At 37.1% G+C, this 12,565-nt stretch overlaps 1 pseudogene; it reads left to right on the top strand.

The window, feature by feature from the left end:
- The first annotated feature begins 531 nt into the window (after window positions 1-531).
- Window positions 532-1,914, top strand: LOC123808798 (annotated as a pseudogene).
- Window positions 1,915-12,565: the final 10,651 nt, after the last annotated feature.

Below are 12,565 nucleotides of genomic sequence, written 5' to 3'. Positions count from 1 at the left end.
AAACATCCCTAACGTGGTCAAAGAAATAGACTTACAAATCCAGGAAGTACAGAGAGTCACAAACAAGATGAACTCAAAGAAGTCCACCCCATGACACATCATAATTTAAATGCTAAAAGTAAAAGACAAAGAGAATTTTAAAAGCAGCAAGAGAAATGTAGTTAGTTACTACAAGAAAGCCCCCATAAAGGTGTCAGCTGATTTCTCAAAAGAAACTTTTCAGCCTAGAAAACACTGGCAACAAATATTCAAAGATATGAAAACAGGGACCTACAACCAAGATTGCTGTACCCAGCAAAACTTTCATTTAGAATGGAAGGACTGATAAAGAGCATGCCAAGCAAGAAATAACTAAAGGAGTACATCACCACCAAACCAGGTTTATATGAAATGTTAAATGCTCTTCTTGAAGAAGAAGAAGAAGAAGCAGAAGCAGAAGAAGAGAAATATGAACAATAAAACAGCAACAAATACATATCTTTATACAGCTGAGCTCTCTTGCTCTGCTGTGCATGTTGAATTGACTGAAGCATGGTTATGGAGAAACCAAGAGCCTTGGTGGTGGGGCAGGAACTTGTGAGATAGTATTACATATTGCTGAACCAGGCTCCAGACATGCTCCACAGAGTTTATGGCAAGAACTCTTCTTATGTTCATGGGGGATTGGATTAAAATGGAAATGAAGCAGATAAGGTGTTTGAACAGAAAGAAATCTATAGGAAAGTGATGTCACAGACCTTTACCAGTTGTCATAGTAAGATTTTCCATGTTGATGCTTATATTACTCTGAATGCTGGTGTGGTGGTCCAGGTGATGGGGTTGCTGTCTGATAACAAGCAGGCTTTGAGAAGATTCATGCAGACATTTGTCCTTGCTCCTGAGGGCTTTGTTGCAAATAACTTCTACATTCACAATGATACCTTCAGATACCAAGATGAAGTCTTTGGTGGCTTTGTCACTGAGCCTCAGGAGGAATCTGAGGAAGAAGAGGAGCCTGAAGAAAGGCAGCAGACACCTGAAGTGTTACCTGATGATTCTGGGACTTTTTATCATCAGACTGTCAGGAATGACTTGAAGGAACATTTAGAGGCACCTGTTGCTGAAGCAGAGCCTGATCCTGTACTGGAAGCAGAGAAAACCTGTATCTGAAATCCAAGAGGCAGAGTGTGAGCCAATATTGGAAGAAATTGCTGTTGAGGATGCTCCTAAGAGTCCTTCTCCAGCACCTATAGACATAGCTCAGATGGTGCAGGAAGACTTGAGACATTTTCCTGGGCATCCGTGACCAGTAAAAATGTTCACCTAGTGGAGCTCTTCTACTTCTTGGGATACCACCTCATTGTTAAAGTATCAACTTCCCAGCCTTGCCCAGAGTCTAACCCTGAATCTGAGGTTCAACCCCAGAGGCTTCAGAGGGATCAAAGAGTTTGTGAACAACAAATAAATATTCCTTCCCAGAGGGGACTTAGACCAATCTGTGAGGCTGGTGAGTAAAATGATGTGAACCACCTGAAGAACTGTGACACCCTGACAGTCGCCAACTCTTCACTGGCAATCAGCCTTGTGAAGTGGATAAATCAGAGCTTAAAGATTTCTTTCAAAATTATGGGATTGTGATTAAACTGCACATCAGCAGTGGTGGAAAATTACCCAGTTTTGGTTTCTTTGTGTTTGGTGATTCTGAGCCTGTTCAAAAGCTGTTAGCAGCAAGCCCATGGTGTTCAGAGGTGAGGTCCGAGTGAATGTGGAAGAGAAGACACCAGCTGCCTGGGAAGGGGCCAGTGAAATAACTGCCTGTGGGGCCCCAGAGGCCCTCCAGGTGGCCTGGCTGGTGGAATGAGAGGCCCTGCCTATGGAGGTATGATGCAGAAACTGGGATTTGGGGTGGGAATGGGAATTGCTCCAAAGCAGTGAATTATTCTCCACTGACCCCCATTGCAGCAGTACAAACTCCAGCTCCTGCAAATGGTGAACTTCTCTAACTACTCTTTGGTGTCTTGCAGTATGACCCTGGCTTAGAAACAGCTTAAGTTTGTACAATTTTCCTTTTTGTATTAATGGCATGTGTTCCCTCCCTTCCCCTCTTCTCACCTTTCAGTCCTTTACTTTCAATTTTATGAAATAATATTTTAGAAGAGAGTATATTTGAAAAAAAGAGAAACAAGACTGCATACCCTTGCTTTACTTTGCAAGGACTGATTTTTAAAAAAATAGTCATTTCCCCAAAGTAATGTGTCTTGCTTATTACTGATATTTGGTGTGTTTTATTGGTTGGGATATTTCTTATTTTCTACATGTTTCAAAGCCTTTGAGAAATACGAGATATAATAAACATTTTGAAGACAGGAAAAACCCAAACTGTTTCTTCTTTGAAGAGTCATGACTACTTTCTGGTGTGGAGAAACTGCCTTTGGAAAAATGGACAGTTTTGATTTTCACTGGAATGGTTAAATACTGAATAAAAGGTGTTAGTGGAAGTTTTTTCTTTGATATATGATAACAAAATGATTCTAAAATCCACTGTTTTAACCTTGAAATTCAAATTGAGAGATAGGTTTTAAATATCTACAATGCTACTGGTACACTTTCTTGAATTGTTAGGTGTTTTGAAGTAGAGTTCTTTTTCATGTTTAATTTGTATTTGTAAAAACTAACAAAAAAATACCAAAACCACAATCCATAATCTGACAACACAAAACCAGATAAAACTGTTGTGCCTTCTATTTGTCTTTGGTTCCAGCCTTTGCAATTGTTTAAAGAAAAATTATTTTAAAAAGTCTAGATTTTTTTTTCAGATTCAGAGTATGTTGAGAGTTGTAGATTCCCTCTTTTCAACTTGTATGTCTTCTGTTCATTTGTTTTGCCTTATTCTGAAAATGAGTTTCAAACTGGAATACCTTTATGGACAGAGGAAATACCTTTATTTCCTTTCACTGAAATAGTTTGTGTTTTATTTCAGTATATTCAGAATTGTAATCAGCCCATAAGAAGAAATCTGATTTTAATATTGAACTTTGCTTACGTGCTTGAAGATGCTAGTCTATTTCCTTAAATCAGATCCATATGGTAAATTTTCTTTTTGTTAATAGTTCTGTTTTATCAATGGGCACACAGTGGGTGCATCTTGGAAATGACCAATTTTTATTAAAATATTCTTGGAAGAAAATGCAAAAAAAATTGAATCTGAAAAAAGAAAATAAGCAAACAAGCAGAAAAGAAACAGAATCATAGATACAGAGAACATTTTGATGATTGCCATATGGGAAGAGGATGGGTGATTGGGCAAAAAAGGTGAAGGGATTAAGAAAGTACAAATTTGTAGTTACAGAATAGTCAGGGGGATGTAAAGTACAAGCACAGGATATAGCGTAGCCAAAGAATACATATGCCTGATGCATGGCCATGGACAATGGTGCGGGGATTGCCTGAGGGAGTGGGGGGTGGGTTGGGTGGAGAAGGGCACAGGGGGAAAAATTGGGACAACTGTGGTAGCATAATGAATAAAATAAAATTAAACAATAAATTGAATTCACCATCACTGTGCCCTTTCCAGAATTGCTGGCATTTTATGTGAATGGACATTATGCATTGTTTTTTCGGTCTGTGTTCTTGCATTTAGCATAATATTATTTTGAGATCCATATATATCATCTGTTATATCAATGATTTATTCCTTTCTAATGCTGGGTAGTATTTGATTATACCACAGTTTGTTTTTCCAGTTTATAAGATATGGTTGTCAAAGAACAGTGGAACATACATAATCAACTAAAAGATGCATGGAACATCTACAACAAAATCCCAGAAATAAGTGCTGTTATACCCAAGACTGTGATATGTGATTAAAATGGAGAGTGTAAGTCTCTTTTCAAGATGGTGCTTTAAAGTGAACTTTGTGAACAGTGGCCATACTTTCAAAATACATCCCAGAAGTAGAATTGGTGTTAAAGGCCACTGGGCAAATGCATATAGATTTCAGTGTTGCTAAGGAAACTTTCAGAGACATATCTGTATCTCAGCTATTAGTGGTCATCTCCCCAATTTTTTGTTTTGGGGAGAAGGTTCTAAATTTTTGTGGTAAATATCCTCCATTCTACCTTGGGACTTTAATCTATCATTTACTGCTTCACTCATTCACATCTTTATTTTTGTTCTCACCATTTCAATTCCCTCAGCCTATAAGCATGCTTAGAACTTACCTATAATTAAAAGTTTTAAATCTTAGTCTTTTTGCCTCATTGAGATACTATTCTATTTATTCTTATTTCACCAACAAATTATTTGCTTCCAGTACCTGACTAGCCAGTCACTGTTTCCTGTTTGCAATTGGGTTTCTCATGTATATCTGTGTTAGTCTTTTGGGCTGGTGTAACAAAAATGCCATAGTCAGAGTGATTAAAAAAGAAGCATTTATTTTTCACAGTTCTAGAGGGTGGAAAACCCCAGATCAAGGTGCTGGCATATTTGGTGTCTGGTAAGAACTTTCTTCCTGTATATTTACATGGCAAAGAGCAGAGAGAGAGAAAGAGTGAGAGTGAGAGTGAGTGTGTGGTGTGTGTGTGAGTGAGAGAGAGAGAGAGAGAGAGAGAGAGATCCTGTGTCTCCTCCACTTTTATAAGGGCACTAATGTCATTATGAGGGCTCCATCTTCATGATCTAATCTAACCTGATTACCACCCCTATACCACTACTTTGAGGTTTAAGATTTTATGATATGAATTGGGGTGGGGGAGGATACAAACATTCAGTTCCCAACACCCCTCTATAGAACCTGTCCCCTTAAAGGTCACCAGTTACCTCATAATGGTTAGTGAAGAAAGGCTTTTCTCTTTTTCATAACAACCTTATTGAGGTGAAACTATCATATAATAAACAACATATTTTTTTATCCTTATCTGAGGACATGTTTATTGATTTTAGAGAGAGAGAAAGGGAGGGAGGGAGAGGGGGAAACATTGATGTGAGAGAGATACATTGATTGGTTGCCTCTTGCATGCATCCTGACTGAGGACTGAAGTTGCAACCCAAGCATGTTCCATATTCCCTAACCGGGAATTGAACCTGTGACCTTTCAGTTTACGAGAGGATGCTTCCAGCAACTGAGCCACATTGCTCAGGGACGTGATTATTTATTTATTTATTTATTTATTTATTTATTTATTTATTTATGCATTCAAGTACAGTTGTCTCCATTTTCACCCCACCATGCTGCCCTGCCCCATCCATCCCTGCTTCCCACACTCCAACCTACCCCTTTTGGCTTTGTCCATGTGTTCTTCATACATATTCCTTTATCCTCTCACCCCCATTATCCCTTATCCCTCTACCTCCTGCTCTCTGGTTACTGTCAATTTGTTCTTTATTTCAATGCCTCTGGTTGTATTTTGTTTGTTTGTTTTTATTAGGTTCCACTTACAGGTGAGATCATTATAGGTGAGATCATAGATGTGGTATTTGTCTTTCACTGCCTGACTTATTTCATTTATCATAATGCTTTCCAGTTCTCTACATGCTGTTGCAAAGAGTAGGAGCTCCTTCTTTCTTTCTGTTGCAGAGTATTCCATTTTGTAAATGTTCCACAGTGTTTTGATTCATTCATTTACTGATTTGCACTCTTTCCAGCACTTGTCTATTGTAAATAATGCTACTATGAACTTTAGGGTGCATAGGGTCTTCTGAATTGGTTTTAGGATCTTTAGGGTATAATCCCTACAGTAGCATTGCTGGGTCAAAAGGCAGTTCCATTTTCAGTTTTTTGAGAAAATTCCATATTGTTTTCCAAAGTGTCTGCACCAGTCTGCTTTCCCACCAACAGTGCTCTAGGGTTCCCTTTTCTCCACAACCTCTCCAACACTTGTTGTTTGTAGATTTGTTTATGTTGGCCATTCTCACTGGTGTGAAGTTGTATCTCAATGTGGTTTTAATTTGCATTTCGCTGATTGCTAGTGATACCGAGCATCTCTTCATATGTCTCTGGGCTCTCTATAGAGACATGATCTTTTTTCAGGAAGATTATTTGTCAGTGATATGCAGCATAGATATGCAGTCTGTGGAAGCATTAGGAGCATGAATTGATAAGTCCAAAGGCAATGAGAATCAACAGGAAATGAAAACTTTTGGAAATTTCAAAATTTCAAAGGAAGAAGTAATAGGGCATTATATTATCTTAATCAAAATTTTATGAAAGAAATCTCTTTTTTTTCCCAGACTGCTCTTCAGGAGACACTCTTACAATTTTTGTTCAAACACTGAATAGGAGAATAGTGTTCTAGACCTGGTTTGAACACAAACTCTCTGTGTGACCTTCCTTACACAAGCTATATAACCTGGACAGCCTGCTTTTCTCTCCTGTAAAATGAATGTCCTATAGCAGGCAGAGTCTAATCAAAAACTTCTTCCAGTTCCAGATTTCTCAGATGATGAGAATTTATTATTTTTAATTTCATCCCTAGTTAGGCCTGAGATGACAGACAAACTCAGGTGGAAATGAAAAGAATAAGTGAATTAATTGTATGGAGTAACTACTCACACAGGGCCCTGGTGAAATACCTAGTCACAGTCTAACTTAGAAATCCTCTCTGACACTGTGCTTTCTCTTAACCATGAAGGGAGTTATGCACAAAGGAATTGTGTTGTAGGTAGTCATTTGCTTTTCCTCATTTGGGTCAAATGGCACTCAAGGGGTTAGGTTCTCTTAACTGAAACACACATAAAGTTCAGGAAAGGAAAAAGGCTAAAGTTTGGTTACTTTTGACAAATTACAGGTCAGTAGGGACTGCCTATTAAAATGACCTAGAGGAAAGTTCAGCTTTTAAATTAATCTCCTGTGTTCCTCTGGCCCATGCCAACACCACACATAAGACAGAGGATACTTATAGCCCTTCATTATAACTGTCACTCGTACTGATTACTCTCTGGTCTCTAAATGCTTCTCTGTGGTAAGAATAGCAGTTAACAAAGGGAGTTGGGTTCCCCAGTGGACCTTATTAAAACTGCTGTGGTTCTAAGGCAATTAACTTATGTAAGTCAATTAATGTGGCAATGAACCAAGCTATGAATAAAGAACACATCCAGGTGGCGAGGGAGAGAGAATTGCAAAGTCTAGTCAAAGTCCAGAGAACTGTTTAGCATTTAAAGGTGAATTCTTGGAGAATAAAGAAAAAACAAAAAGAAAAAAAACCTCTGAGAATTATGGCTTTGATTCAGAGCCCTGTCAAATTAGTTATTTCAAAGTAAATGTTTCATCTATTTTCCAAAGTTTTGTCTTTGAAATGACAGGCACTGCTCACAGATAAAGAGTAGGAGGTAGAGGTCTGGAAATAGAAACTCATGGAATGCCCAGGTGAAGGGAGAAAAGTCAGGAAAGAAGAATGAAAAGGTGTAGTCTAAGAAGTTTTAGAATTAGTCTTGGGAAGAAGTTCTCAGCATTGTTCTCCTGTCATTGTGAGATGGGAAGTGTTCCCACCTGTTCTGTGTTTTGGAAGTTTGTGCAGGATTGGGGTTCATTCTTTAGGCATTCAGTACCATTTACCAGTGAAGACATCTGGGCCTGGGCTTTCCTGTGTGAGATTCAAAAATTTTTTTTCAACTAAAGTTTATATTCAATATTATTTTGTATTAGTTTTAGGTGCACAGCATGGTGGTTAAGACAATCATGTACTTTACAAAGTTGCCCCCCCCTCCCCCGCCAATATTTTGAGTATGCATCTGGCACCATACATAGTTATTACAATATTGTTGACTATATTGCCTATGGTGTATTCACATCCCTGTGACTGTTTTGTGAGTATCAATTTGTACCTCTCAATCCCTTCACCTATTTTACCTAGCCCTCAACCCCCACCTCTCTGGCCACCATTGACTAATAGATCTCTGTATCTATTTTTTATTTTCTGAGACTGTTTCTATTTTCTTTTGTTGCTCTTTACATTCCACATATAAGTGCAATCCTAAGTCACTCTGTGTGACTTATTTCACTTAACATAATACCTCTAGGTCCATTCATACTGTCACAAATTGTAGCGTTTCATTCCTTTTTATCCCTAAGTAATATTCCATGATATATATGTATCACAGCTTTTTTATCTACTCTCTATTGAGACACACTTAGGTCGCTCCATTTCTTGGCTTATGTAAAGAATGCTGCAATGAACATATGGGAAATATATTCTTTCAAATTAGTGTTTTGGGTTTCTTAGAACATACACTTAGGTGTGGAATAGCTGGGTCATAAAGCAGTTCCATTTTAATTGTTTGAGGTATCTCCATACTGTTTTCTACAGTGGCCACACCAATCTGCATTTCTACCAACAGTGCTTGAAGGTTCCCTTTTCTTCACACCCTCGCCAACACTTGTTGTTTGTTGACTTATTGATGATAACCGTTCACCATGAAATGATGAGTGTGAGGTGATATCTTATTGTGGTTTTAATTTACATCTCTCTGATGATTAGTGATATTGAGCATCTTTTCTTGGCATGGCACACCACAGAAAGTCAGGAGGGGGAGGACAGTGAATATCTCCAGGCCAGTATGGAAGGTAGTGCTTGGCCCAGAAAAGATGGTGTCTGTGGGTGGTGTAGGAGAGGGGCTGAGCACAGGGAAAATGGTGGTTATGCCTTTAGCCTCGTCCCCAAAGCCACACAACCTAATCTTTCCTTGTATGACTGCCATTTGCTCTGACCCACCAACTCTCTGCTGGAGCCCATGGTGATTGCCTACAAATGAGATTTTGTGCACTGACCTTTGAAGAGGCTGCCTCAGTTTCTAGCAAACTGCTGTGTCTCCCTGGTGGATGGAATCCCTGCTGATTTATATAACCAGATGTTAGGTGGGCTCCTCTTCCTGGCTCTGGTGCTCCAGGCAGGGGTCCCCACATGGGGTTGAGACCCCTCACTCTTCAGGGGCATCTTTGCAGCTGACATATCCCTCTTAGTTCTCAACTGCCACATGGGGGTGTGGGGCCACCCTTTTCACATCTCCACCCTTCCTACTGGCCTCAACCTGACTTCTACTCTATGTCCTTCTGTTCACCTAGTCCTCAGTTGTTTATTCAGGTAGATTGTTCTATAGTTTAATTATAATTCTGATTTGGTCCTGGGAGGAGATGAATGTAAGTTCCACCTACTCTGCTACCACATTGGATTGCTTGTGAGATACTTTTAAAATTACTAATTTAATCTTTTTATTTGCTACAGAGTTTCTTTTCCAGATTTTCTGTTTCTTCTTGAATCATTTATGGTAGTTATACCTTTTTGATTCATCCCACTTATTAATATTTTGTTAAATTCATTCTCTTATATGTCTGTTAATAAAACATAAGTCATACTTCACTGTCACCTTTAACATTTCTAAATGAGTCTTCATGGTTCTGGAGGAGAAGAACAGGTAATGTTGATATACTTCTCCCATCTGCTGGTGAAGTTTATGCTGCTGCCTTTTAACATGAAACTGGATGTGGGAAGCTATACTGTTCATGTAAAACTTTCTAATGTGCTAAATATAGATTATGTGCCAGTTTTAATGTATTTTTTGAACCAAGATTACAATGAATTTGGCATAAAAAATGTAGTCTCTATGAAATGCAACATATCTTTATTATAAAGGCAAGATAATAAAGATTTTTTCCAACATACTGTGATATAAGAAAATAGTTATCTTATATGTAATCATGGTGTAGCATGGCTTGTGCACACACTTATGTGTACAATAATAAAAAGAAAGACTTGTGTTAGGAAAAAGATGAATCATATTAATTTATAATTACTTTTTAAAATATCAATTTTAATTGGTATTTTAATTAATTAGAGAATAAAATATCAACCCTAAAATTGGTTATGATATTCCCTTAAAAGTCCTTTTTATTCTGTAAGGTTTGTAGTAATGCTGTCATTCCTGATTTTAATAATTTTAATGTTCTCTCTTTTTTCTTGGTCAATATGCTAAAAGTATGCTACTTTTGTTGATAATTTTAAAGAACCAATTTTGGCTTCATTTTTTATGCTCTATTTTTTCATAGTCTGTATTTTATTTATGTCTACTTTAATCTTCATTATTTCCTTCCTTATCTTTGTTTTGAGTTTAGTGTGCTCTTCTTTTTCTTGTTTCTTATGATGTAAAATAAGCTATTGATGTGAGATTTTTCTCTTTTTATTAGATATATATTTACAGCTCTAAACTCCACTCTATATGTTTTTTAGCTGCAACATACAGGTTTATTTGTGAGATTTTATTGTTTCTGTTTTCATTCCTCTTAAATTATTCTCTAGTTTTCCTCATAATTTTTTTGATTTATTATTTAATTTAGAACTATGTTGATTTCCACATATTTGTGACTGTCCCAAATTTTCTTCATTTATTGATTTCTAATTTCATTCCATTGTGGTAGGAGAAAATTATTTGTATAATTTCAGTCCTTTTAAGTGTATTACTCTTTTGTTATTTTGGTAATAATTTCTATCTCTTTATTGGTATTCTCTATTTGATGTGATATAACTCTTATATTTTTTATTTCTTTATATATAGTTTACTTTAGTTCTTAGAACATATTGAAAATAGCTGATTTAAAGTCTTTGCTTATTAAGTCAAATATGTAACCTCTTCAAGGTTACATACTGGCTTTTTTTTTGTCTATATGGACCATGTCTTCTCATTTTGTTGCATGTAGTAATCATATTTTTGGTTGAAAACTAAACATTTTAAATAATATAATATGGCAACCTTGGAAACCACCTATTCCATCCCCTTGAGGTTTTCTTTATTGCTGTGTTTTGTTGTGTTTACTGTCAGTTAGTTTAGTGACTTTCCTGAATTAATTTGTGAAGTCTGTATTTTTCTCATGTGGCCCTGGGCATTTCTGCTTGATTAACTTAGCAGTCAGCTAATGACTAAACAGAGATTAAGCCTGGAACCAATTGGATTCATGCCCTTTACCAGTGGGCTTTGTGTGCAGGCTTGGGCACTCCAATATATAGCCTGGCCATTAACAGCTTTGCCTTAGCTTTCACTTTCTCCTTCACAGATTCCAGGTCAGCCCTAGATGAAAGGTTAGGGCACCCTTAGCTGGGCACATCAGTTGAATAGGTAATGTTGGAAAGGAAAACACATGGCTCAATTTCACTAATAGTCAGAATAATACAAATTAAAATGAGACTCTACACTCAGCATATTGGTAAAATTTGGACTGTTTCATAATTTTTGTATTATAAATGTTTTCCAGGCTTGGTGAGGCTGGAATGCTCGTGCACTGCCAGTAGAAGTGTAAATGGCTATCACTAGTTTGAATGTTTAATCAGTAAAATTGAATATGTACATATACTGTGATTAGACAATTCTTTCTGGATACATACCCCAAAGAAGTTCTCACATATTTAATAAGGAGAAATAGAAAACTATGTTCATTGCTGTGCAGGTGGGGTTAGATTCGGCCTATGAGTCCACCACTAGGGGGCTGCATAAGTAAATGTGGAGGAAGCAATGCTAAACTATTTTGCACAGGTAGAAGCTTCGAATCAGAGCACATAACCAGTAATCTAAAAAGAGTTTTAAGTTACCTGTAGCTATATAGAACTTGGTTTCAGGAAGAAGCTGCTTGCTCACTTAATGAGCTTACTTGTATAATTGCATTTCCTTTGTGTTTCCTTTTATGTTTCAGTTGTCAAAAATTTTAGAGCTCAACTTAGTCACAATTTCTGTATTAGTCCTTTGACTAAAGAAATCTATGCCCACTTATCTTTAGTTTTTTCATCCTAGCTTTACAGCCATATTGGAGTTTTGTATTTTTTGTAAGCTTTGGGGGTTATAAATATAAATAAATTTTCTGTTGGACCTAAACAATCATATCATAATTAGGGAATATCCCAGTGAAAAAAGAGAAAAGATTAGGGAAGAAACTAATTTCTCCAGGCTTGTTAGACTATTTGGAAAAAAAAAAGAAAAAGAAAAGGAAATGAATCAAACAACCGTCTTAGGATGAGAAAGAAATATTTCATTCCATGGAAGTATGTGTTTAAATGACCACTCACATGAATGAAGAACATGTTTTGGTAACCAGAGGGTTTTTAGGAAGACAGCTATTTCCTGTGGATAAGCTTAATATCCCATGGAAATGGAATGAAATGAGAGTTTAAACAAAAGCAAAGGAATGAAATCTCTTCAAGCTGTGGGAAGCTACTTAGAGGCTGCTTGGGGAAATGATTTTCCATCAGTTCTCATGTAGTCCACTAGGTGGTGGTGTACATGAAAAACTTCTTACTGTATAGTCCTTGAATTGTCACAAACCTTGTTTACTCTTCTTTTGCCAATAAAATACCAAGAAAACCTGTATAAAACAATAAAATCCAGAGGCAAAAGTACGGAGCCCTGCATTAATAACAAAGGGGACAGTCTTAGGCTATAAAATGAGGATAGGTACCATCCAAAAGAAATCATCTCCAAATGCAGCTTTTGTGTCTTCCTTGACCCAGGTTCCTTTGGTTACGGAAAATTATAAATAAGATTTTCTTTCCACTTTTACTCCACAGACCACTTTGAATGCAAGGAGGCAAGTTTTGATGAACATGTTTAC

Source organism: Phyllostomus hastatus, unplaced genomic scaffold (assembly GCF_019186645.2).
Source record: "Phyllostomus hastatus isolate PE091 unplaced genomic scaffold, TTU_PhHast_1.1 phas_scaffold_501, whole genome shotgun sequence".
Lineage (NCBI taxonomy): Eukaryota > Metazoa > Chordata > Mammalia > Chiroptera > Phyllostomidae > Phyllostomus > Phyllostomus hastatus.
This window is presented reverse-complemented; position numbering and strand designations above follow the sequence as displayed.